Source organism: Uloborus diversus, chromosome 3, assembly GCF_026930045.1.
Source record: "Uloborus diversus isolate 005 chromosome 3, Udiv.v.3.1, whole genome shotgun sequence".
NCBI classification, from domain to species: Eukaryota; Metazoa; Arthropoda; class Arachnida; order Araneae; family Uloboridae; genus Uloborus; species Uloborus diversus.
The window spans coordinates 186,332,841-186,359,614 of NC_072733.1; the positions used below are offsets into that span (position 1 = coordinate 186,332,841).

A 26,774-nucleotide genomic window follows, 5' to 3' on the forward strand; every position below is an offset into this window, starting at 1 on the left:
CAAACGAAACCGAGAGTTGCTCACGTGAGTCAACGACTTTTCCTGGTATAGAAGAGAAAGTGGTTTGAATCCCCCGAAGGGCGATAAGATTGCCTGATGTCCCAAATTCTCCTTGTTGAGCTTTTGTTCTTTCTTTTCGCCACAGAATGAGACCGATGTGCGGAAATTGGTTGTGTCGGAAGTAGAAAGTGCTTCTTCACTCCTACAGATCTAAAATCGCGACGAATCTAGATTCTGAAGTTAATTCGGCAAAGGCATTAAAATGTAAATTTAATTTGTTCATCCACCATGCTTTCTTTGGAAAATTACTCTAGTTTCTGAATTGTTTAACTTCATCTTTAAGTTGCATTAAAGTTGGTGAGAGAAAGATTACTGTCACAATCATTGTCTACGGAGGTGGCAAAAGCATTTGAATATTTTTCTTATAATGCTGAGATGAGAGAGATATAGTGTCCTCATTTAAATCATTAACAATAATTGCACCAACCACCTTCACTCAAGCCTTTTATTTTATCTCCAACTCATACAACTTACCTGTCAAAATAGTAATTGCTGCCTCTCTGAAAACTTAAGAGTAACATCTTGTTCTATGAGAAATGTTAGTTCATCTTGTATTATGTCAACATTGATTGTAAAGTTAGGTGTTCCAATATAATTATTGATCGAGTCTGAAAATGTATACTTGTAATTATTCATTATTTTCAGTAAGGAAAACATGAAATTCGGCTCTTAATTGAAAAAGGAATTATTCAATTCGATGGTAGACACGAAGATTTTTTTTTCAAAAACTACAAGTTCATATTAACAGGACATTAATCTTACAGAAAAAGCAACATTGGTTGAAATTTGAAAATAGTTCACCTTCCACGAAGTTCAGAGATGTTTTATTTTGATTTATCAAAATGTTGATGTGGAACTTGGAACATCTTGCGAGTAGCGATTAATACCAATATACCGAATACCGGTATTTTGAGCCATTTTGCAAATTTGTAATGCCGGTATTTTCGGTATTAGCTGCATGTAATAAATAATTTTTAATTAAAGAATTTTCAATTTAACTTATCGGATACCTACTTTTATTTTAAATATACATTTCTTTTTCGATGAGACTGTACACAAAAATATCTATTGATGTAAAAGTTTGGCTTCAAGAACAAGAATTAATAAATAAAAGTTGCAGAAATGATACGAAACATTTTCATCAATAATAGGGTGATAAGTCGCATTTCTGCACGTTTATGGGCACGTTTTTATTTCTTTCATCATTCTCACTTCCCGTTTTGTAAAAGTTAATTTCAAAAACAATTACAAATGTATCTGCGATATGAATAATTTATTCTAACCATCAATTGCGGCAATATGTTACTTTTCAAAAATTTATCTCAACTGCACTGAATTTCGAGACGAACCTTCACTGCTAGTATGTAACAATAACAAATGCCAGTTTGTTGTCACCGCACCGGTATTGGTTTGTTGTCCTGTCGCGCTATTTAGCAGCATTCTTGCCGAGATCTAGCAATGAATAGTGCGCCTTTGAAATTTGCGTGGAGGAAATGTATAGTGAACTGGAAAATATACCCAAATATTTACATAATTATTAATAATTTTGAAAAGAAAAAATCGAATGCAAGTTATACTAGGGGAGCCCATGACTCTAAATAGCGATTTACTCGAGTGTATCAGACTAACGTAAGTTCAAAAATTGCAATTTCCCTTTTGTTAGTGCATTGTATGTAGAAGCTTATTCTAGATCGGGCTATGTGAACGTACTTCTTAAAAAAAAATCCTTTTCAATTTTTTACCAGGGTTAAAATAGCGCGCGTCCAATCTTTTGCATGCGCCAGAAAAAGTTTTTCCTATCTCCTGTAAAGTTGCGTTTATGTGACTTACTTTCCTTCGACTCAGGGGTACAGACATTCGGTTTTGCGCTTTGCGGCCCACCACCCCCACCCCTAGCGGCTGACTGACACCTATCACCCCCCCCCCCCCGCTTCTTCATTGAAAAAACAGAAGTTAGCATTATATCTAGTAAACATCGATATGATAGAAAATATACATTTTAATTTTAACTGGAAGTAAAATGTATCTAATAAAGCCATTTTATCCAATCACTTTCAAACTAAAAGAGAATAAATAAATGAAAGGTAAAGCTCTCAAAGTTTTTCTTCTCTTTCCAAAAAAAAAAAAAAACTGGTAGGTATTTGAAGGGAAATATTTAAGATCATTAACTTACTTTTCATACACAGAAGTATTACATTTTATGAAATATTACTTAAATTTTAATCTTTAGAAATTAAACTCTGGCACTTAAAATTTAAGAAATTTAAAAACTCAAACTTGGAAAAAATAAGGAAATATTTCCTTAAGTTTGAACTGGGGATTGAATATGAATTTCCTAAACTTTGTTTCTTTCTTAGCTTGTGATTCCATGACTGTTCCCTTAATCTGTTTTGTGCACGATTTTAATTTTGAATGTTCCCAATAGTCGATGTTCAGTTTGTAAAGGGATCAATCAGTTTTAAAAGGTTTTTTTTTTTTTTTTTTTTGGATCTTAAAATATCAAATGATGCACTGTACCCAAACATTCTATTTAATTAAAAGCAATGAGTGTAGTTAGCAATTAATTGTATTGAACAAGATTAATGAATCATTTAAAATATTTTTAGATAAAAAAAGTACAGGATTAAATGTAAAATTCGGTGTATGAAGTAGAGACATTTTCCGGTTTTGAATTTTTTTTTTACCCTTTAAGTTTCGACTTATAAACAAACTTCAAATTTTTTGTGGAAAATATCGTTGACCAACAAAAACGAATTAGAAGGCGCTTCTATGTAAAAAAAGTTGGAATTTATGAATCAAACAAATCATGTTCTAATACTCTTGTTTACAGTTTTGCTTATTAGTTTCACTGCGTAATGGGTTTGAAGGTTTTTTAAAAAGATAAATGCATTCAATATGAAAAACTACCAAAAACTATTTACGCCAAATAATTAACAATCTCAACAATTGAAACAAAAGTTGTCAGATAATGAAGAGGCTGTGGTCTAGAAATAGTTATTTGTAGTTTTATTGACTATTTTTGCGTTAGTTATCTTAATAATTAATTTTATTCATAAAAGGTAATAAAACTGAAACATTAAGATTCTTTTTAGCAATAGAGCTCTTTCATCAAGAGATGACTGCACACTTACATCTTATAAACAGCTTAAGAGTTTTAAAATTTAATAAGTAAAACATGGTTTAACCTTTTCATTAGTATGTGTGTGGAACTTGACTAACACTTCTAGTATCCCTATAACACTTGATGTCTTTAGAAGTGAAATGAAGAAATGATCAGAAAGCTACTTAATACAAAAACCCAAAGTACTAAGTATTGAAGTTTAATGTAACTAATTAATACTCCAGGTTACCTATATATAAGCTATAAATTTGCTCAAAAATTTAAGATTTACGTGAACTTTTATAAGCTAGAAAATAGTATGAGCAAAACTTATTTTCTGCTCTTTCAAAACTTACTTCCAGAGATGAATATATAACTAGGGGGCTCTCTCTCTGCTCGCTTCGCTTGCCAACCACCGTTTTTTACCTGCGGCGGCTCAATGCTTCCTGTGATTTATAACGATTTATGATTTTAATGCTTTTCCCCCTGGATGTCCGGCCCCATCAGTTTTAGAGGGCTGAGATAGGGCGACATTGCTTTCCCTAGATGTCCTGTATCTAACGGTATCAGTATCGACCTGGTGGACATTGACTGTCCGGAGGAGACAGGGGATACATACGCACAGACAGACGCGCATAGGTTTTAATAGTATAGATAAGTATGAAATAAGTAAAGCTCATGCTTATAACCAAATCTCATTTGTTTACAGTATGACAGTTGAAACATGTCAGACAACAGTTTTTACAAATAAGTGCTTCTGCCCTTTGCAAAACAAAAAGCTTGTGTCTTTGAAGTTTCGTGCAATTCTTCATACTTCAAAATGATTTACAAATTCGAAACAATTGATATAAAGTATAATAGAATGATATTTAGATGAAGCATTTTCCTTAAAAATAAGATTTCTAACAGAGTAGTTGCGAAAACTAAAGAAATACTCGAACCTCAACTTTTCATTACTGAGATATTTGTAGGTTAACCGTCCTTTTTCTAAGATATGTCTACACTCAAGCGTTCATTTATTACAAAAACAGTATGCAAAAGTTACTGTAAAAGTATTTTACTACTCAGGGTTAAGCTAATCCAAATAGATGGCATAACGTAATGGCAAATATAGTTCAAACAGTGTTTAGAAAATTTCGTTGTCACACTTTCCTTAACTTTTCTTTCGCCGTTTCAGAGCAGATATGGCAGCGAAAGGATTAAAAATGTCTTTCTCGTTCATGATGCTAAAAAGCGGGAGATGAGTTTGCTAGTTCATCTAATTATTTCTCTCACACATTGTTTAATATTGTCATTAACATCTTTTAGAGCCATTACAGTCGAATTGAATCTTCCATACGTACAATTAAATGTCGAAACAAAAAGATATCCATAAAAGTTCAGAAATTAGTTTCAATATTGCAGCTTGCAGAGCAAACTAGCAAAGTAAATATTATTAAAATAGAAGCTGTTCTTGTATTGTGGATTAAAGATATAAGAAAGAGAGGCTGTTGCCCCAAATTGAAACGTTATAAAAGAAAAGGCGAAGCAACCGTATTTAAAAATGCATTGGATAAGAATAACGATCTGATCATGGAGCATAAATAATCCTTCTCTTCATTTCTTAACTCATAAATATTATTACTGTATCTACTGTACAGTACTATTATAGTGCAGCATTTTATTATTAGTACATACTTTGCGTACCGTGTTTTATTTTATGTCTATCCCTCCCATTGATCATTCATTTTGTGCAAAATATTTCATTTTGAATAAAAGTTTTTTTTTTATTTTTTAAATACAGTAAAAGTTCAGTTCTTTATTTAAGAAACTGTAGCGTATAGTGAAGGAAGGTTTTAAAGCAGTTTAAGGGGTGTTTTAAATGTCTAAAAGAATTTGGTATGCTTTTAAAAAATTGGTATACATATATTTTTCCACAACACGAAATTTCGACTTACGCGAGTAGTCTTGTAACGCATCCCTCGTGTAAGTCGGGACTCGACTGTAATTTGTTTTATTTTCTAGTCATTTTTCAAGATCGTAGTCTCGGGTGATTCGACTCAGGAACGTATACCAAGGCATTGTAAAGAGCAACATACGTATTCAAATTCCAATATTTAATTGAAATATCTTGTAACTCTAAAATACGGATCCAAAGTCTTCTCCCTTGGAACTAAAAAAGATTTTTTCTAAGATAGTTTTAATGCATAATCGAGATTAAAATGTTGCTTCCGTTGTTCGGGTTTTTTCCCAGGGTTGTTTCCGACAACGTAACGAATCCTCTTTAACTGCCTTTAAATTTTGATTACGTGAAGGTCTGGAATATTCCAAGGTCGCTTTAGCCGAAGACCGTTTGAAGCCGTCTTATGATTATCTTGAAACCACTTTTTCAACCAGTAGCTGGATGATATCCGAGGCTTTCCGAACTAACATGGATCAAGTATCTTTGCACTTAATCCACTTTACCTCTGAAAGCGGCATACATGAACGCAACATTTCATTTCCGAAATCGAGTGCGTTCAGAACTAAAGTGAAGCAAATTGGTATGGACTTTATCTACTTTAGCTCTCAATGCCTCATATGCTAAATTATGTTAAAGTGTGAGTGCTCCAACCTCTTGGAAAGATGCAGCCCGAAAGAGGTTTCCTTTTTATCAAAGGTTAATTATTTTTGAATCTTCATGAACTTGTAATATTACGTTAATTTTGCTCCCAGTCTTTGTTGTCACATAGAACCATATTTTAGCACTATCTGTGTTTTAAGATGGATGTGATAAAATTAGTAAATCAGATAGCAAGTTTTCAAATTCTGCCCTGAAGCAACAAAACCACCTTTTTTATTATGCTAAAAAGGCAATTGCAAAACTACGAACTAAAAGGCCAAAATGTATCACTTGTCGGAAATTTAGTTACGGGCATTTTGATGGCGTTTTTGGAATAGCAGTTAAATACTATTTTGTCTGAATTTATTAGAATCTGGTAAAAACCTGAACAAACTTTGAGAAATAACATCTTGTTTCTTTTTGTTAGGTAGCTAGAAGAGAAAACTAATTATACGAAACTAAAGCCCTACATGTTTGGAAATGTTAACCCCTTCATTAGACCGATTGGATAGAATGACAATCAATATTTTTCTTTCTGAAAGATCCCGAGAAATATCTTTACCATTCTAAACTTCAATACCGAAAATACTAATAGGTGAATTAAAACTTAATTTATTGCAAAAAAAAAAATGGTGTACATTGCCTGAAGTAGGTTGAGCTAGTTGCCTGCCAGTCAGTGGCGTACCAAGACAGATGGGGGCCTGGGGCGCTACTCGAAATGGGGGCCTACCTGGTATTAAAACTGAAGTTTCTCAAACTATGTGTACGTACCATATATTACAATAATTATTTTAAGTGGTACATTTTTACATATTTCAGTAGTGTTGGTTTGATTTCGGACACTGTTATAAATACCACAGCAAAACACATGGTTTTAAGTAAAATTAAGTAAATACTATATTTTTAATAAAATTGTGCTTTGTCAGAAAATATCAAAAACAGAAAAAAGTCCTAAAATTATATTGTATCTTAAAAATTTATTGCATCTGAACATCCAAGTACAGTGAAGAGAAACGTTTAGGCATTCCAGATTTAATTAATTTTAGGATAAAAATTTTCTTTTACAGAAAAAAACCCCTTTACTATTCCTTTGAGTAAGACACCACCAGTTAACTATTTAACTGATAACATCACCTAATCTCAGAGAAAAATATTTTTAAAACATGCTTACCTAAATAAGGATGAAATTCACACGTTCAGTCTAAATAAAATTTTTCTGCTAGGTCTCACTCACAAAAAAAAAAAAAAAAAAAAAAACTCTTTATGTTCTTCAGACAAAAAAACTCTGGTGTGACCCTATACTTGCCTGGCGCGTTTGATTGAAGTGGAGAAAACGCTCCGCGCGGCTTCGCTGGTAGAATTAAAAATATTTAATGTTCGACAGAAATTAAGACAAAAAAATTTTGCGTATGTGTGGGTTTAACTAACTAATCCGATTTCTAAAGCGAAGAGCGTAATTTCCCCCGATTAGTAGTGTATGAATTAAGACTAGACCATCGTAGTCTTAATACACAAAACAAAACATAAAACAGATATTTTAGCTGTATACTGTAATGATCAAAAATTATAAACGTGCATCTGTTATGCATTAGTTTTTTTTTATAAATTGTTTGAAAAAAAAATGCATAAAACTTTGCTGAAAGCACTTAACAAAATAAAAGCAAATGATTTTTATAGGTTTAGTTAATTTAAAAATAAATTTGGGGCCCCCATTAAATTCGTGGCCCAAGCGCTCATGTACCTTTGTACACTAGGACGGGTCACTGAAAAAAAGTCATATTTAACAAAATTTATGATATATACTCGCATATATAGGTAACTGATTAATATTTCTAATCATGATGTATATGACAGATCTACTGGAAAAAATAAGATACAATTTCGGGGCTTATGTCAAAGCGGGGCCTGTGGGACATAATTTGCCCTCTCTTTGTTTAGGCAAGAGTCACTGAGAAAATATTCATTCTACATAAAAAGTCAACTTTTTATTTATCTAAACCATGACATAAGGCACGTCTGGCGAAAAAGAAAACGAATTAAAATTTTGGGGCCTATGTCAAAGCGGGGCCTGGGTATCATAAACCCTCCATTGATCCCGAAGAGGTATTGATTGTATCCCTGAACAAATATTTGGTCTTTAAAAAAATTATGATTTATTAAGCCAACTTGTTTAAGCATTCAAACCAAGATATGCGACAATATTGGTGAAAATCAAAAATTGAAATTTGGGGGCCTATGTCAAAGCGGGGCCTGGGGCGGACCGCCCCCTCCGCCCCCCTTCGGTACGGCACTGCTGCCAGTTGAGCTAATATAAGAAAATGGCAGCTACAGGTGAAAGCCAGGGGTATACTGTGGTTTAGCCGAAGCAAAATCATGACTAATCGTGCAAAGATGTTTTCTACCATAATAATCCACCAAGTGCTTCTACCACTTGTGGATCTTTATGATACATCTGACAAAGTTTCTGTACACGGTAATAGGTGATATTGTTTCAGCTAACCACAATACACGCTGCGCTTTTTCCGATGTAGTCACCATTTTCTTTTGTTAGCTCAACTGGCTAGCAACTAGCAGAACCTACATTGAGTAGTTAATGCCAGAAACACTTTCCAAGTTTCATTATTTTTCAGAAAGCTGCATTTAATTGTACTTGTTAGTGCTTTTATTTTCTCGAATGGTAAAGATCTATCTCGGACACTTTAAATTTTTTATATGGAATCACCGGTGAATGTGTCTAGAAAGTTCTGATACAATGACACATTGAACCGAAAATTAACTTCGGTATTAATTCTTTAAATCCACATGTTAAAAAAACAAACTTCTATCTTATATAAAGATTACAGTTGTTAAAGAAGTCATGCATTATGTGTCATTTTTTAAAAAGTCACAGATGCTCCTGTTACTCAACGGGTTTAGGCAAAACGTTTTTAAAATATCATCAATTGATTATTCATGTTAGTAGGTTACATAAAATCTTAGTTTTCTTAGGAGACGTCTTTTGACTCTAATGACTTAAGTATGATTAATGAGGTGTGCAAAACTTTTGTTCACTTTACGATTATAAAGTTTACAAAAGTCTACACGTTGCTTGGGTGCAGAGAAATTTATTGTTTAATTGACAGTAACACTTTAAATAATATCATTATAAGTCATTGAATTATGTTATTGTGAGCCAATATACGGAAAGTATTTTTTTTTATTAACTGCCTAAAGTAGGTTCTGCTAGTTAGCAACCAGTTTTGCTAAAAGAACGGCGACTACACTGAAAGAGTAAACATTCACAACTTTAATTTGGTATCACTTCATGTACTTATACTTGAACTGACTACATCTGTATAAGAATCTTGATGTAGGTTTTGCATAACATTATGAGTTTTTAGACCAGTCACTTCTTAGCTATAACCCCCCCCCCCCCCCCCCCGTAACGGAAAGAATCAAATCTTACTCATCTACAGTTTTGCATTTTATTGTAAACTACTATTAATAATCTAAATGAAAGTTACTACAGTATAACTAAAACTTTGAGCATATTTCATAAGGAACGAGTCATCTGCAATAAACTTACAGAAGATGTGCCAGTTATAACTAATGTATAATTATAGTTGTTGATTTGAAGAGATTTCACTCGACATCTTTTGTTATCTATTACGTTTAGAATCGTTAGGTGTAATAGAAGTGGACAAACAAATCTGTAAAATTGATAGTAAATAGCAACGAAGAGCAAGAGAATGCAGCAGTGCACTGATGACGCTGCAAATTTTATTTTTAATCAAACGACTTTAAAGGTTATGTAATTGTGAGACATCAAGAAAATCATTTCGAGCATATACTACCGTGGGTAGGTAAACGGCAGTATCTGAAGAAATGAGTGAGATATTTGAAGAAACGAGTTCTGGATTCCAAAAAATACTAATTATAGGGAAATTTTGGAAATTGACGTTTCTTTATCGTTTTTTTTTTCAGCGGAAAACAAATAAGCAAACTTGTACAATAACGTAAATAGATGACAAAAATGGAAAAATGGCAGTTACTGCCCTTTACCTACTCACAGAAGTATAACAGCAGATTATTCATTAGCGCTATATAGTAAAACATAAACCATGATTTTGTATTCATTGAAAATTCAGCACTTATTTATAATCTTATTCTGGATAGACAACTAAGGAGGGTAAAAACGATTCCTTTGGTGCCCACCCATTTGCCAAAATTGATTCAGTAAGCGTCATATTGACTAAGACATTTTAAACTAAAATCTAAGCATGGGCTTATTCCAATTCAAGCGGTATGAACTAAATATAAACATTACGACTCCTGTTCTTTAATTTCACAAATTGAGATTTTTGCTTACACAGAATTGCGATTTCTAAGGCTTGATTTGCCTGTTAAAAATTTACAAAAGCATTCTGCGGGCTAGTTTTAACTTCTTTTGTACGAAAAAAAAAAAAAAAAAACAGAAGTATTAAAGAACTAACATATAGGTTGATTAAAAGATTAATATGATTTATTTGAAATGACATGTAAACGTGATTAATGCATTTATTATGCATAAGTGAATAAAGCCTTTCTGAAAACGCATAGAAAATTATGAAAAGAAGCTACAAAATTACTGTAAAAAATATCGTATAAATGAGGAGTTTACTTTCAAAACAAATTATATTCACTTTCGAAAAAAAAATTTCGTTTTCAGAATCTCTACTATAAGCCCTTATCGACCCATAAATTAATTTCTTCTCCAAGTGGTTTATATCTTCTGTTAGGAAATGCGTAAACATTGGTTTTACTACCAAAACAGTGTATATCCATCCCCTTATTTCTCGCCAGCTCTTTTACAGCAAAGTGGAACCTATCCCTTATTTGCCAGTATCCACTCATTCACTTTCATATCAAAAGGGCACATATCCTAATTTGAATTTGCCATTTCTAATTCAAGAGTAGTTCACAAATAAAATAGCGGAGCGAAGCACTGGCTGAGTATTTCCAATCAAGAATGATATCTGTCAGTATTAATAGATCGCAGCACCTTGCGCAAGCCTTATCAATTAGGCAAGCGTGACCTCAAATTGTGATTAATTAGTGATTAAATTGTGATTAATTGAAAAATTGTGATTGTGATAAAAATGTGATCTATTAATACCTACAACGCTGTTATTTGAATCGGTTTGGGTGCTTTCATTGTTTATTCTTAATTGGATCGAAGGTCCTTTTTTTCTTTGAAATGTCCTATGAAAAGAATTAAGTACGAAAGAATAAAGTAGAGTAAAAAAAATAGGCTAAAAAAAGTTAAATATTTTGTTTTAATTTTAAAGTTTATTTCTGAAGAAAATGCGTGGTTTTTTTGTAAAAGGGATGATATCCACTGTTTTACACCAAAAAGAAATGTATCCAAAATAAAATTGGCAACTTAGGGCTGATAAAATTGGAGACAAATTCCTAGACTTATGCCAATAGTCACTTGTATTCTACCAAAACATTGTGAAAATTTCGAAATTCTAACATTTAGCGTTTGTGCGTAAAACGTTTTTTTTTTTTTCCTTTTTCCAAAAAAATATAAAACTGGATACAATCTGTTTTAAAAGTAAACTCCTCAAATATATTTCATTTTTTAATATAGATTTTTCGTACGTGGACCGAACCCCCCGACCAACGGTTGAGAACCACTGGTCTAGATTAAGATATATTTAGCTCTTTAGGAATGTAGCTTTGAAAAAAAATATTATATCATAGCTTTTTGATGTTAAGTATTTTACCTGATACCAAAAATTATGCAACGTGCTGATGGGATAATCAGATATTAGCAATATTTTAAATACCAGGTGCAAGAAAAATAGCTCTATCAATAGTAGCTGATATTATTCAACAAGTTACGTAAAAAATCGACATGGAAATTAAATACTTACACATTTGAAAAATGTCTATTATTTTGTCTACTAACGAGATATCATTTCGTCTTCCTTTCCTCAAGGTTAAATTTCTCATCAAGCAAACTTGTTTTAGTCTAATAGCTATTTTCCCTGAATCCATAAACAGAAAAAGTAGGCACAAAAAATAATTTCTATGCAACCTGATTGCGAATAAGCAATTATTAGATGGAAGCATTTATCATATTTTATCGAAACAATTTACATAAACTTCTGTAGGGATTAGGAATCAAAAGAAGAAGCAATTAAAATGTACATGTTGATAATGCAGCACATTGCTTTTCTTGAAAAAAAATATTTGGATTTACTTACCATAGATAGAAGATAGCCCCAATTCGTAAATCAGATCTGAAATAAAAGACACTATGTCAGCTGTTTGTACATCATCTCAAAAAACGTTTGTTTTTCTTGCAAAAGTATAAATTTAAACGTCATTGGAAATTTATATGTGCAATAAACAGCAAGTACAACGCTGGATTTCCCAGTAAACTTTCTGAATACTAATAGTCCGAAAAATTAGCCAACAGTTCTGTTTCAATAGCGTAAAGTAAACCGATTGAATCCTCGGGTTCTACGTCCAGTTTCTACCGAATGTTTAGACTGTAATAAGACTAGATTTGCATTCAGACTACCTTGTCGTTTTTACCTACAGGTCAAGGTTGCAATTGTACTGACCTTAAGGAATATCTAGAACGCTATCTTTGATTCTCATTGGCATTGGCCCGATTACGATATATTAAGAGATAAAAATAAAAACATACTATGAGTAACGAATTAATGAGCGCATACGTTAAGATTCTATAAATGAAGTATGAAAGTAACATTTTTACACTTCCAGATCAATCAAATTTAGTTTGTCATCAGGTAATTGAATCTCGGAAAAGTAAGTCATGCGTTAACCCTTAATTGTTGAAGTGGCGTGTCTTACACCCCGGAGGAATTGGACTAAGGCATTCAAACCTTTGGTAATGTTTACATATATGGCTGTACATGTAGGGGAAACAGTGGTTTGATCCAGCCTGTCCTTTTCATATTCAAACATTACGCACAAACAACTGATGGAAAATCTTATGGCAATATGGTACCGAGTTTAATCAAAAGTTGTTTCTATTTTCTAGTTTCGTTCTGAAGTAGAATAAAGGAGCAACATTATGTGATTTCTTTTTCCGGCAAAAGCTTTTTTTTTTGTTAAAAGTTCATCTCTCTTGTACTATCAGTCATATTTTCAAAAAAGTAAATGCAATTATTTTTGTTCTCAGGTTGATATACTAAAAGATTGCATACTTATTTTTTACTTTCATTTTTTGTATTAATGTGTTTAATTTTTTTCCTACAACGGCTATTAAGAGGGTTGACCTACATCAATTCTGGGAAGTTTGACCCGGATCACACCTCCCCATTTGGTTTGTAAATTGTATACAACATTTAATTAGTCTTAAAATGAATTGTTTTTACTTCAAATGAAAGTTTTTTTTGTTCTTAACTTGTAATCAAACCCTTAATGTTTATTCAAAGCACTTCCTGTTAATGCATTATTCTGATCAAACTAAACACAACTTAACCTTGCTTTTCTTATTTTTTAGCAAACCTATTAAGATACTCCAACCTTTCTCAATTATCAGCTAGTCTTTATTTTTATTATAACTGATGTAGCTTTTATTTCATAATATGAAAGTTAATAAAAACAATAGTAATGTTGTAGAAAAGGTACTAAATCATGGATTTTCAAAGATACCCGTGCCAAAGCTAATGTCCAAAAGTTGCGCAATATGAAAAGATATGAAACATTTCTAAAAATTAAGAAAAAAACTAGGAAACAAACAGAGATAAAGTTAGATTTGTCTCCAGATAACTCTGAACCAAAACAATTTCATATCCTACGTGATGTAGGTGATTTTTTCAAAGACTTCAAAACAACTGTTGTTTCAGAAAGTAGATGGACATTAATTTCCTATAAATATTCTTAGAAGATCTGTTGTCTTCAGTTTTATTTGGCCTCAAGAAAAAGATGTTGCGATAGTGTCCAAATCAGGTGTCATTAATCATCCTCGTCCAATGATCAGTATAGGCACAAAAAGACCTTTGAAAAGAAAATTTGACTGACATTTCTAGCAATCAATCTCTATTGATTCAAATTAAATTTGTTTAACAAGTTATGGTATTTCTTCAGATGTAATTATCGCGGGTACCTTGTAATAGCGTCTCATTAGACATTTATTATTTCAGCATTATTTTTTCAACTTGTAATCTGTGTGGGTCAAACTTGGCCACTCTAGAAAAATTACTAATAAAAAAAAAGTCGGCAAAATTTAAATGCAAAATTGCAATGTTAGAAGTTGCCAGAAATCATAAGGAAACAAATGTCAATTTGGAAATTTTCTAACTGCTAGAAAAAATAGAAAAATTTGTTATTTGTAAAATGTGGATCAACCCTCTAATTTCCCCTACTGTGTGATTTTCTCAAGTAAAACTTACAGCGAATTTGCGCATAGACGAGGTCTTCTGATATATCAAAATTAGCGTGATAGGAGAGAGCAATGAAAGAAAAAGTAAATAGAGGCATTTTGAATCATATTAAAAGAAGTAACAAGAATGCGAGTTGGAAATAAAGTTCCTTGGTAGCAGTTTAATTAACCAAACTTAAAAACAAGAAACTGATGCTTGGGGATGAAAGTAAAAACCTATTGGAGTCTGATTTTATGTAATATAAGAGAAGCATACGCGCATGAAAGTACTGAGGTGAGATAAACTTTTGAAAAACAAGGAACAACAAGTTTAATTAAAACTTGAAGAAAAATCCCAACCATAAAAAATTCCTTTACTTAAGTAACTTTAGATAGATATCATGTCGCAAGACCACACGTTTTATAATTTGAGATTAGTAAAAAGTAAAATTTAAAATAAATTAGAGTGTGATTAAACTAATATTTGTATCTTTTTTTCTGCTTTGGAATCAAAATATGCAAGAATAACATTACATAAAATACACAAAAACTTGAAAAAGCACAAATAGAAGAAAGAATTGCAAATACTTGGTTTTGAAGGTTTAGGAACCTTGTTTTCATCTAAAAACTCATTTCCTTTGTTTTGATAAAGGGCTTCCCTATAATCGTGACACATGCGTCTGCAGTGTCTAGGGCTGCGTTTGAATGTTTACAAATTACATGAATTTAAATCTATTGTTTGTAACATTATGTGCTCAAGAATCATTTTCTTATTAGACACTGTCTTTCAGTTTGAATTACGATCACTATCATCAGTCACACCGAAATATAAAACTTTGCCTTAATTTAAGTTCACAGCTGAAGTTTTTAGGCGATAAAATTTTAAATACTTTAATTTGCATGGTAAAATGTCTATATATAGCTTAAATGCTTTACGACAGTTTCTGTTAAGTACATCGAAATATTTTCGTTACAACAACTATCTAAGCATTAAAATCTAACCAAACAAGTAATTTTACTAAACAAGCGTAGCAAATGGAGTGCTCATTAGTAAAAATATAACACATAACAAAGCCCCATTCATTTGAAGAAAGATTGAACTTTTTTACCGTATATTATTGAAAATATTTTTCGCAATTATGCTGAGTTAAACGTTATGTAAACCAAGAGATAACTTATTTAAAGAATAAAACTATTCTCTGTTAGTTTGCGTACGTAACGGGAAAAATGGGTTATTTTGCTTGAGTAATGAAGCAAGTGCAATACTTCTATTTAAAGGTTAAATGTTGACTGAACTTCAACGTGCATTACGGCACAAAAAATTGTACAAATTATTCCTAGGACACCTTACAAAAATGTGATAAGAACATTTAGTGCAGGGGATCCCAAAGTGGCATGCCGCCCCCTCCTGGGGTGCCGCTGGGAGAAGCGAAAGGCGCCACGAAGTCTATATATGGGTGATTCTCTAGAAATGTGGAATTTTCCGTTCCATGTTAGCTGCAACCTCATAAATCTCATTTTAAGTTATTTTTATTTTGAATATTTATGTGTTACCTTCTACCGAACAAAATAACATGGATTTGACAGTGATAGACAATACCTATTTTTGTAGAAACTAAAAATATATACTAAAAAGTCATTACCAACCACTGTCCCTCGACTCAATGTTTGTCTTTTATGATCCAACTATACTGCAAATAAAACTAAAAAATGCCATGAAAACATTTCTTCATAATTGCCTCACATAATCAAATTCAAAACAAAGTTTTTTTGCTTGATTGAAATTTTAGTGAAACAGTTTTAATTTGTCCCTGACATTTTGCATCTTTACCATCTAACAGTTTTTACTCTTTCATAACCACTTGTTGGTACTATTAACCCAAACAGTATTCAGTTTTAGTAGCAACCACCTTATGTTTGTTTGAAAAGCAAAAATTTATCTAATCCATCTATCAGTTTTTACACTCTTTCATAACCACTTGTTGGTACTATTAACCCAAACAGTATTCAGTTTTAGTAGCAGTCACCTTATGTTTGTTTGAAAAGCAAAAATTTACTTGTGTGGAAATCTTCATGCGTCTTGCTTAGATGTGTAGCTATCAAATTAAGTAGAACATTTTTTTATTGCTGTGATTACCATCCATACTTATTGATAGATATTGCAAAATTTTTGGAATGCTAGCTACAGTTTAGCTCATGCCAGGTAAAATAAAGTGAATATCATTACCATCCAGCACAAAGTATAAAGATTTGGATGGTAATGACAGACTGAGGATAGAATAAAGTATTTTCTTTGCTGTTTTAATTATAAATATTTTTACCTTCAAATTCAGTACATTGAGTTATTTTCAATATTTTAGATGCATAATTTTCTTATACTGTCTTTTTTTCAATTATCTTATATAATAAGTACCTGTTGGGCAGTGCTGTTATTTTTAATGGTCGAATGGTTCTCAGTTAACTATCATTTTGCAAAGTACATTATATTTTAAATTGATTGGTTTTGAATGTAATTTGTCATAGGATGATAACTAATTCAGACCTTAATATGCAGGTGTTGATTCAAACGAAAGTAATAGTCCGAGAATCCACTTTATGTCCAGATCAAAACAAAAAAGTAATTTTGTTGGTCCAGAGAAGGACAAGCACCAGATAGCCACAGAACACTTTTTTGTGTTATTGAAGATCCTCCTATACTGATTTTTCATAGATATTTTTGTGTAGCAAAAGCGGAACATAATTCGGTAGAGAAACTCACAGCATCTGTATTTAATGCTAAATACATAATGACGTCATAGTATTGTTTTCAAAAAAACATAGCATTTTGACATTTTTCTTACTGTATGTTTGATTTTAAGTTGTTTTAAACATGTATACGTTTTTCCAACTTACCATGATCATCCTTCCTGAGTCATTACCGTCCTTTGCTACAGAATTGCTTGTCCTCAAACTATTAATGTTCAATTTTTTTAATAAATATATTTTAAATAGTTCTAATTCGTATTTTCGAAAACATATTTACTTTAGGTTATAAGACTTAATTTGAACGAGTGAAAATGAATGATGTAATGCATTCAGTTTATTTTCATATTAAAAAAAGAATCTCAAAATTATTTTTAATTTATTAAAAGACTTAAAATGATATATTTGTTCTTTATTTTCTGTCAGGCTATTGCTGGTACTTAATTGTAAACCTTAAAATCACTAAAAAAAATTTTTAAGAATTTCTCTCGATTTTTTAACATGGGATGGTAATGACACGTTGTCCTTTTTACAAACTAAATCATCATTATCTGCAAAATAAATGTACATGTTTAATGAACTATTTTAGTTTTGCCAAGACACATTTTGTCTTTCAAAAAAAAAAAAAAAAATGCAAAACTGCATCCTTCCTGAAAAGTTCAAAAATTAAAAATTCAGGATTGTAAAATTCCACATTGCAGGAGAATGACCCATATATACATATATAATGGACTAGGAGGCCGTGAGAAAATTCTAATACTTCAATGGGTGCCGCGAATCAGAAAAGTTTATAGGCCCCGATTTAGTATGTTACGAATTCCAAAAAAAAAAAAGTTACTAAAACTTGTCCCTTTCCATGAATTTTTAACGCACCATATACAGTGAAACCCCTCCTAACGGACACCCCTCAAAGGCGGACACCCCTCTTATGCGGACAATTTTTAATTCCCCAGTTCCAATGCAAATAACATTATTAAACCCCTGTTCTGCGGACACCTCTCTACTGCGGACAAAAAAAATTGTCCCGATAGTGTCCGTATTAGAGGGATTTTACTGTACTTGTAACCACGGTTTACAAAAACTATGAAAGTATCATTTTGAGACATTTGCGATTGCAGATTGAAATAATTTTTTTATAAAACAAATCACATACTCTCTTTGCTACAAGATTATGTTGCAGAGTTCTTGGGCGTGTTATATACTATGAAAGTTCTATTAGGGTAAAGTTTTACGAAAACATTGCGCATTTTAGGTACTTAAAAATTAACATTACTTAAATTCAAAAGTAATGCTTTTGAATTTGTCTTCATAAGTCTCTAATTATAATCTTCTTACCAATTCAAAAGTAATACTTTTGAATTTATTTGAATCCAGACCTTTAATGTTTCATGTTTTTACTTCCTTTTACAAAAAAGGAAGTATTGTATTCGCGAAAAAATTTTCACTCAAAAATCAACCTTTATTTCCATTTTGCTCACCCCCGAATGAATGTTGAGTTTTTTTTCGACTCGACCACATGTGGATAAGTGCCTAAGAACTTATAACACGTGAAATATCCATTTTGACGATTCCCGAGTTAGTTACGAGTTTTCTCGTGACGTCTGTATTTACGTATGTATGTGCTTATGTATGTCGCATAACTCAAGAACGATATGTCCTAGAAAGTTGAAATTTGGTACGTAGACTCCTAGCGGGGTCTAGTTGTGTACCTCCTCTTTTGATTGCATTCGGGTGTTTTTAAGGGGGTCTTTTGCCCCTTTTTGGGGGGAAATCATTGTTAATTTCGATGTAAACTCAAGTGGTGTTACAATTTGGCGGACACTTGGCGATATATCGCCAGTCTTTTGGTCGCCAAGTGTTGTCGCCAGCTTGGCGACAAATTTGACTATTTTTTTTTTTTAATTTCGTTTCAATTTGGCCACTTTTGGTGATATTTAGAGAGTAAACTATTGAATCACATTAAAATTACCAATAATTTGAAAATGACATTAAATTGGAGTAAAATGAAGTCATGTGAGGCACATCAGCTCGTAATACAATGCATACTTTTTACAACTAGAACTTAATAAACAATTTTAAATATATTTTACTACACCTCAGTGCATAACAAAAAAAAAAAAAAAAAAATACATGAGAAAAAAAATAATCGCAAAATTTGTTTTCCTGTACGATTCCCTTCCAAACACTTTCCTTTAATTACCGAAGTATCCAAGAGATGAGAATTAATACTTCCGTTACAATACGATTTTCTCTACAGCTATTTAGGAAAGAGTGGAATTTACTTAAAGAGAAAGTTTACATAACTCCAACGATGCGTTAAACGGTTGTGTCAAACATAACATTTCCGTAGAACTCTTACGTCATTAGGATTTTAGTAAGTTCATCGGAAAATCCGTTTGTATCTAAAGATAAGGAAGTGTTTGTCCGGACAAACAATTGAATATTTGATAAGTCTTGTTAATTCATTTTGTGTTTCTCCCAAGAAGATTTAAATTTCATTACTACTTAGTGGAGAGTGATATGCTGTCAGAGGCTAGTGTTTTCTGCAAAAACGAGCTCCTATTTCTATGCAAAGAAGGAGTATGCGAATAATACGGACTTCAACAAAAATAAAACAGAAGATGTTTCTCAGAAGCGTTGCTACTACTGCCATTTTATTTTACTACATGAGCTTGTATTTACGTTTCACACAACCAGTCGAGTTTCTAGTTTTTTTTTAAATTAAAAAAAGGAAATTTAATTTAGTTCTAAGTTATTGTTTCGATTCAACTATTGCAATGCATCGCATTTTGAAATGCTTAATGTCGGCATAGCTAAGAGTTTCTTTTTCCGGTGTGTGTGTTTTAAAGTGAAATTATTTTACAAACAGCAAAATCCTAATTTGAAACACTCGGTAAGTTAACTGATTTGTGCTTAGTTTAAATCCAAAGCTGCGACAATCAAGGAGTTAGCAATTTTTTTTTGTTGTTTCAGTTGATTGAAATAGTCTTTAATAGCAATATCGCTATTCAATTCTGTGAATAATCTTGAAAAGGTGAGAGGGTATCCACTTAGTAAAGACAGTCAACGTTTTAAACTTCAAACCCGCATAGGAATTGCAATCCCGCAAATTTTTTTATGTAAAGGGAAACATGTGTGCCGGCTTATGGCATGTTGTAGGCTAAGGTAAACAATATTTTTAGTATCGTTTATTCATTAAGGCTCTTAAGTATCACCAATGCTTTTGTAAAACCGGCTATGTGCACATTTTTTTTTTTTTTTCAAAAATGAGTCAAACTACAAGGAGCAGAGTACTGACTAGAACTGAACTTCCTAAAAGCTAACTGGATGTTGAGAGGCCGAGTTGGGGTAAAAAAGTATAACAGATCTGTGACGTACATTTCAGCATAAAAATATTCCTGCCTGAAATAAGTTTCTAAGAACTTGAAAAGATTCTACTTTTTTGTGCATTTACATAGTTTCACAGGTTGTAAGAAATAGAACTGCCATAATGTATCACTATATAAAGAACATAATATGAGAAGATTTGTGTTCCTTAAAATTGCCTGTGTTTCACAAAGCAGCTTTACACAGGTAATAAAGATGACATGCATTTTTAAATGCATCAGTGAGTTTACTGTTCCAAAAGTTTTGTGCCGAGGAGGTTGTCTCGTAACCTCGTGCCAAATGATGCCCCCGACTGAAACAATGCCAACTTTAGAATAAGCAAAAAGATTAATTATTTTCCAGAAACGCAAATAAACTTAACGTTCACTTTTGACTAAAATATACTAGCTTTTGGTAAGTTTTGATCATACAATGTTCGTTTATTGTGAAGTGATCAGTAAATAGTGCTGCCTATAACCATATTTAAATTGATAAATGTGCCACAACTTTACACATACAAAACAAACTGCATCATTATGAAAAATTATTTGCATTAAACCTCCGAACAGCCTCTAATAAACAGTTAGTGAAGTCACTAAAACTATATCCTTTTTAAATTTTTTTTAAGATCCGAATATTTTTTAACTTTTTAAAGTTAAATTCCTATATCCTACTTTTGTATTGAAAATGTACCAGAAGTTTTATGATGAACTCTATTTATATCTAAGAAATACGTCTAAGATCAGTTTCTTAAAACTACTCTATGCACAAAATTCAGCAAGTCAACTAGGTCATGTACATGAAATCATGATGTCATGGTCATGATGTCATGTACATGAAATGCAATTTCAAACAAAAAAACTAGAAATTGTTAAAATAAAAAGGAGAAAAAGGTGAGAGTAAGAACTTCAAGCGTGCCAAAAATTAACCCAATAATGTGTGATAGCTCATGTTTTTCAAACTCTTTTCCTTTAATTCCTTGAACAAGCAAATGATAATAAAGGTTAACAGGAAATTGAATGTTCAATAATGGAAATTGGATATAAATGTACACATAAGTATAAGTAAAGTTTTAATCTAACGATCAATTGTATTTAAGAATAACTGCCGATACGAATTCCGAATGTATTCAATATTATACAAATATTGTACATTCCAGTTCAATACCACCAAACGTTCAAATTTTTAATTTTTTACTTTATGGTGGTTTTACCCTGCAGTGCTAACATTTTAAATTTCGAAATGAAATACAGTCACAAGTGATAAGTTTAATGTATATGCCTAATTTTTAAGTTTAATAGCATTTCATTTTCAAGTCTAACATGTTAGCTTTGCAATAGCGCCATAAAAATCAAAAATCGGCGGTACTGAACTGGATTTGCGAAATGAACCATAACACTCAACAGCACGAAAAGCGAATATCGATATTTAATAAATAATCGTCATCTTAAAAATTCCACACTTTCGATCGAAGTTTTTACAAGAACTTAAAATTAATCGATTCAACCTTTTCAAATTTCTGGAAACTTAGCTTATCGGAACATGAATGATCAAAGTAAGAGCTATTATTGCAACACGTGCGCAAAATCGGACATACCAGGAGAAAAAATCCAAACTTGAAACACACGTGCCAAAAATAACTTTCCAGATAATGATCCAAAATATTCTAGCAAAGACGAGTCTTTTTATAAATTTCGGCAAGGTCAAGGTGTCTGGAGAAAAAAAAAATCCCAAAACCAGCGCTCCGGTTTTTCCATACTGAAAGTCCTAATGAGAGAATTTCCCCTGAAAGTTGAATGTCTTACACATATGAAACAAAAAAGTTGGGTGACAGGTTTACTTTAAGAACATGAAAAGCCAATGGGTTTGGAATTACTTGGTTTTAAACCGACTTCAAAAAGGAGGCGGTTATCAATTCATACCGTATGTATTTTTTTTTTTTTTTTGTTTGTCCACTCATAGCGTCTCACCTAGTGAACCGATTTTGATGATTCTTTTTTTAATGGATAGGGGATGGCTCAACTTAGGTCCCATTACTTTGTTTGACCATATTTGTTCTTTAGAAAAAAAAGTTATGGGCAAAAAACAGTAAATTTTATGCAATTTCCCTATTAAATGATTTTGTAGCGAAGTTCTCACTTTTCATCCGTGGATAACGGTGGCTCAGTGGTAGAATTCTCGCCTCCCACACGAGCGACCCGGGTTCAAATCCCGACTAGGACAGAGTGAATTTTACTAAAATTTCGTTTCTACTGTTTCCCGTATTTTCTCGAATCTTCTATTAATTTCTGTATCTTTCCAAGTCTGGAAAGTTCCAGCACTTTCTCAAGTTGTATATAAGGAGATGTAACGTTCATTCGTGGTTCTGAATAAAGATCTCGAGTTGAGACAACGAGTATTCGCTTCATTTGGCTTTCACATTGTCTTCGCTATCTTCATCTACGCGACAATAGGAAACTCATTGTTATAAAACTTTGGTGCCCTATAACAGTAACATTAATAATAATTGTAATGATAATTTTGAATGAAGGCTTCTCTGAAGTAAGCATCAAATTTCTTCAAGGGATATTTCGATAATGGGGAATCTGACGCTGTCGTCTCACTTTTGGCGTAAATAATTTTATTTTAGTAACCCTGCTGATTTATAGTAACCCTATGTGAATTATCAAAATCTTCCTTTCTTCAGTGCTATTGCTCCATAGTAGGGGTAAACCTAACCTGGAAGCGAGGTGATGCAGTGATTAGGACTCTGTAGTATTTTTATCGTTATCATCTATGCCGATAACAGATGATCGGGGCTAAGTAAGAAAATACAAGATTGCATCATGAGCAACTTAGATGCTGTGGAATGTAAATTAGTTAGGAAAAACGTAATACTTAAATGGTTATAATTAAATTAACTACGCATGATTTCCAGAGAGGAACAAAGATAAGTTTTTAGTGCCAATCGCTTAAAGTTTAACGCGTGTCAATATTTTTTTTTTAGTATGGAGCATTTTTAAGAAAAAAATGTGAAGTTTCGTGATGGTAACTTCTTATTATTTCTGAAATACTTACATTTACACTAAAAAGAATAAAAAAAATTTTTTTTGAAAAAAAAAAAAATAGAACCGACTTCAAAATTGCTCTAAAAAGTGCAAAATAATTTTATTCTTTAAACACCATCGATAATGCTTTTAAACATAATTTTTGAAGTTGGCGCAAAAACGATAGATAAAATCATTCACAGCCATAACTCAAATACAACTATAAATTTAACCAGGACCAGTTTCTTCACTATCACATACATTATGCATTGATGATAGCATATTTGAATAGCGATATAAATGTTTCGTTCGTAACTTTGGATGCTTTTCTGAAAAAAAAAAAAAAAAAAAAAAAAACATGAACGAAGCATGGTTACACTGGATTTTACGTTTTGTTTTTGCGCCAACTTCAAAAATTATGTTTAAAAGCATTATCGATGGTGTTTAAAGAATAAAATTATTTTTCACTTTTTAGAGCAATTTTGAAGTCGGTTCTATTTTTTTTTCAAAATTTTTTTATTAAGTTTAATCTTTACGGGTTTTCTTTTTTCTAACAAAGTGTCAAAGCAGTATACCATGAGTAGATTAAATGCACTTGAGATCAGCTAGTATCTTGAAGTCAAACATAATGATATAAAATTCCTCGAAAGTACATCAACTCAAAATGAAACATGATTCACTTTCATATTCAGTTAAAAAGAAAGTGAACATGGAAATGCGTCATGTTTCATGTTAAACAAGTTAATGATTCTACGGTGTGAAGGTAAAGCGAAGTACCTGCAAATTTTTCCATTTTTGTCATCTATTGTACCTTAGCTTTATTGTACAAGCTTGAATATTTGGTTTCCGCTGAAAATGAAGGCCGGAAAACTCGTCAAATTCCAACATTTCCCTATTGCCAGTATGGAATCCAAAAAGTTTCTTCAAAGATCTCAAACTCATTTCCGCTGATATTGCACTTTTATCTTATCACGCAGCGTTGTTTTAAGGAATTTTATGTAATTGTGGGTGATTTAAGAAAACTGGCTGACCACAACCATACTTCTATCATTTGGCAAAATACTGCGAACATATGCATGACATGCGCTTCAAAAGGGAGGAAGGGTGAATGTCGAAAGCGTCAGTATCATGCAACTTTTGGGGGAAAGGGGTCTTCAGTACCCCTTCCCCTATGTATCTTTAGTTCTACCTATGTTGTGCAATATTCATCATACAAAATAACATAAAAAGCGTAATATAGCAACAAGAGTTTAAAAAATGCTAAATTTCTAAACTGCTACTTTTTAGTTTCACTGAAGAAAGTTTTACAATTAAGAATAACGGGCAAAAATTAAGTGATGAATCTGAAAACGTTGTTTTTTTTTTAAATTTTAATTTACTATTTTTTTTAATCGGAGATCATTTGAGTGTTTTCAGTTGACATTCTCATCACAATAATTTCAGTACGCTTAAAAACGACATAAAAACCAAAATTAAAGTAATCACATTTTTTTCACATGCGGCCATTGAATTAGCGTAATATAGTTCCATAAAATTAGTTACTCGAGGACTATATCTAGTTTGCTCATATAATTTCGTTCTTTAGCTTTAAGATGCATCTCGACATTATAATTCACCTATAAGTCAATTTATTTGAAATTGAAATGAAAGATCAATCTTGATTTTTAGAAAGCTGCGCGTTTCTAATTCAATGATCTGCATCGCAAGCAGGAAAATTGCAGGACTAATGAATGCACGTGCTGCAAAACTCGAAAGAGTTACGCGCAACCGATTCAATACAAACGCTAAAATATGCATTAAATAATAAATAGGTAAAAAATTTCAACACCATTTCATAACTTTAAACGTTACTCTGGATGAGTGTTCAGTGTCCTAGGCTCCAAAATAAAATTTGCTAACATTAGAATAGTTGGTGACAAGTGAAGGGGCGGCGTTCGTCTACATATGGGGTTAATATTTTATTAACTAAAAACTTTATGCAGGGTAAAGTATTATTGAATTATAAAGGAAAGTATTATTGAATTAAAAAAGGCAAATATCTTCGGGATTTGATTTATTTCTTATAAAGTATCAGTGTATTTACTGGTAATTATTAGACAGAACAAATGTTAAGCAATGTGCACTAGAGGTATTTTTGCTAGAATTTTGCACGAAGGGATATTTCTCAAATAGACGATGATATAAACTATTTCAAGTTTTATTGTTTGAAACTTTAATGCGCTTCAGCTACTGAGCATCCTCACAGTTAGGTATAATGAAGGAAATTATCGATAATCATATTTAAAAAAAAAAGATAACGTACATTCGAGATATTTTCTCTATAATTTTATGCAGACCCATTAGAATTTTTGGATGTCTCACTATTGAAGACCTCTCTTTGGGGCTTACTTAAAATACAATGGATACGTATTAGATAATGCTAAGACGTAATGTGGGTATTGTAAATATATTACCTCAAAACTGGGTCTAATATAGAAACATTCAAAATTTTGGTTATTATGAGGAATTTCAAACTAATATGTATCGTATTTTATTAACCTAAGAGGAAAAAATGGTAAAAAATCATATTTGGTTTTGCGTAATGCACTTTTCACTGAAAAACCAGAAATATGAGAAATGAGAAAAATTATGCTATTTTTTGTCTGAATACTATCATGGAAAAAATTAACAATAATTTTAAATAAAATTCAAGTTTACAAAATTTCAAATTGGCCGATTTAAAAAGTATTTGTAAAACATATTAAAGAATTTTTAGATGAATGGACGATAACACTTTGCAATAAATGTTTTGTTTTTAAACTTTTGATACACATAAATACATATATAAATTTCTGGTGTCAGTAACCAAAATGCAGATAGTGCGTTGAATTATATTGAAAATAATTTTATATGTTTAAAAATATCTTACTATAAATCAAATCATATAGTTACGTTAAACAGAAAATTTTAGCGCGTTTAATCCGATCATATGAAACCACCAGCACCACAATTCAAAACAAAAAGAAAACACTATACCGTTATGAATAATAAATATAATCCCTACCAGAACAATTTCCTCTTGAACTTGATCACCAACTAATAGCGAGCACGATTCCGTCTATTGCTTTTATTGTCCGCGAAACGAAGTCGTTGGCGACTACATTGGCGAAGTTCTCGCCCTCTCTCTCTGCAACTAGGCCATCCCAAATTCTTCACTTATTCACTTGATGAAACTTCCGTCATATTTTGCTTTACTCGAATCATACTTTTTTTTTTCAATCGGAAGACAATTTCCGATTATTGAATTCTCATTTTTTTAAATTTTTATGCAGAAAGTTTCAATTTTTACTGGAATTTCAAGAATTTAATAATGCTAAATTATGCGTTAGAACCTTCTGTAACATGAACACTTCGTTTGGTTATCAGTCAACTATTTCATTTAAAATGTTATTTATTCACTGAACAGCAGTCAAATTACTAAAACAAGGACTTAGGAAAAAATACTAATGCATGCAGAGTAAAAAATAATTATTCATTTACAAATGTTAAAAAACTGAA

General features: G+C 31.8%; 1 protein-coding gene across 4 annotated transcripts in view; it reads right to left on the minus strand.

The window, feature by feature from the left end:
• Positions 1 to 26,370, minus strand: part of LOC129218446 (fatty acyl-CoA reductase 1-like) — a 63,511-nt gene extending 37,141 nt beyond the window's left edge. The window contains exons 1-2 of one of the 4 annotated variants that reach the window (XM_054852718.1): positions 26,281 to 26,317; positions 11,972 to 12,007 (exon numbers count right to left, since the gene is read on the minus strand). The gene's annotated coding sequence lies outside the window, so the exon portion shown is untranslated. The other 3 variants (XM_054852720.1, XM_054852719.1, XM_054852721.1) reach the window with 3 other exon arrangements.
• Positions 26,371 to 26,774: the final 404 nt, after the last annotated feature.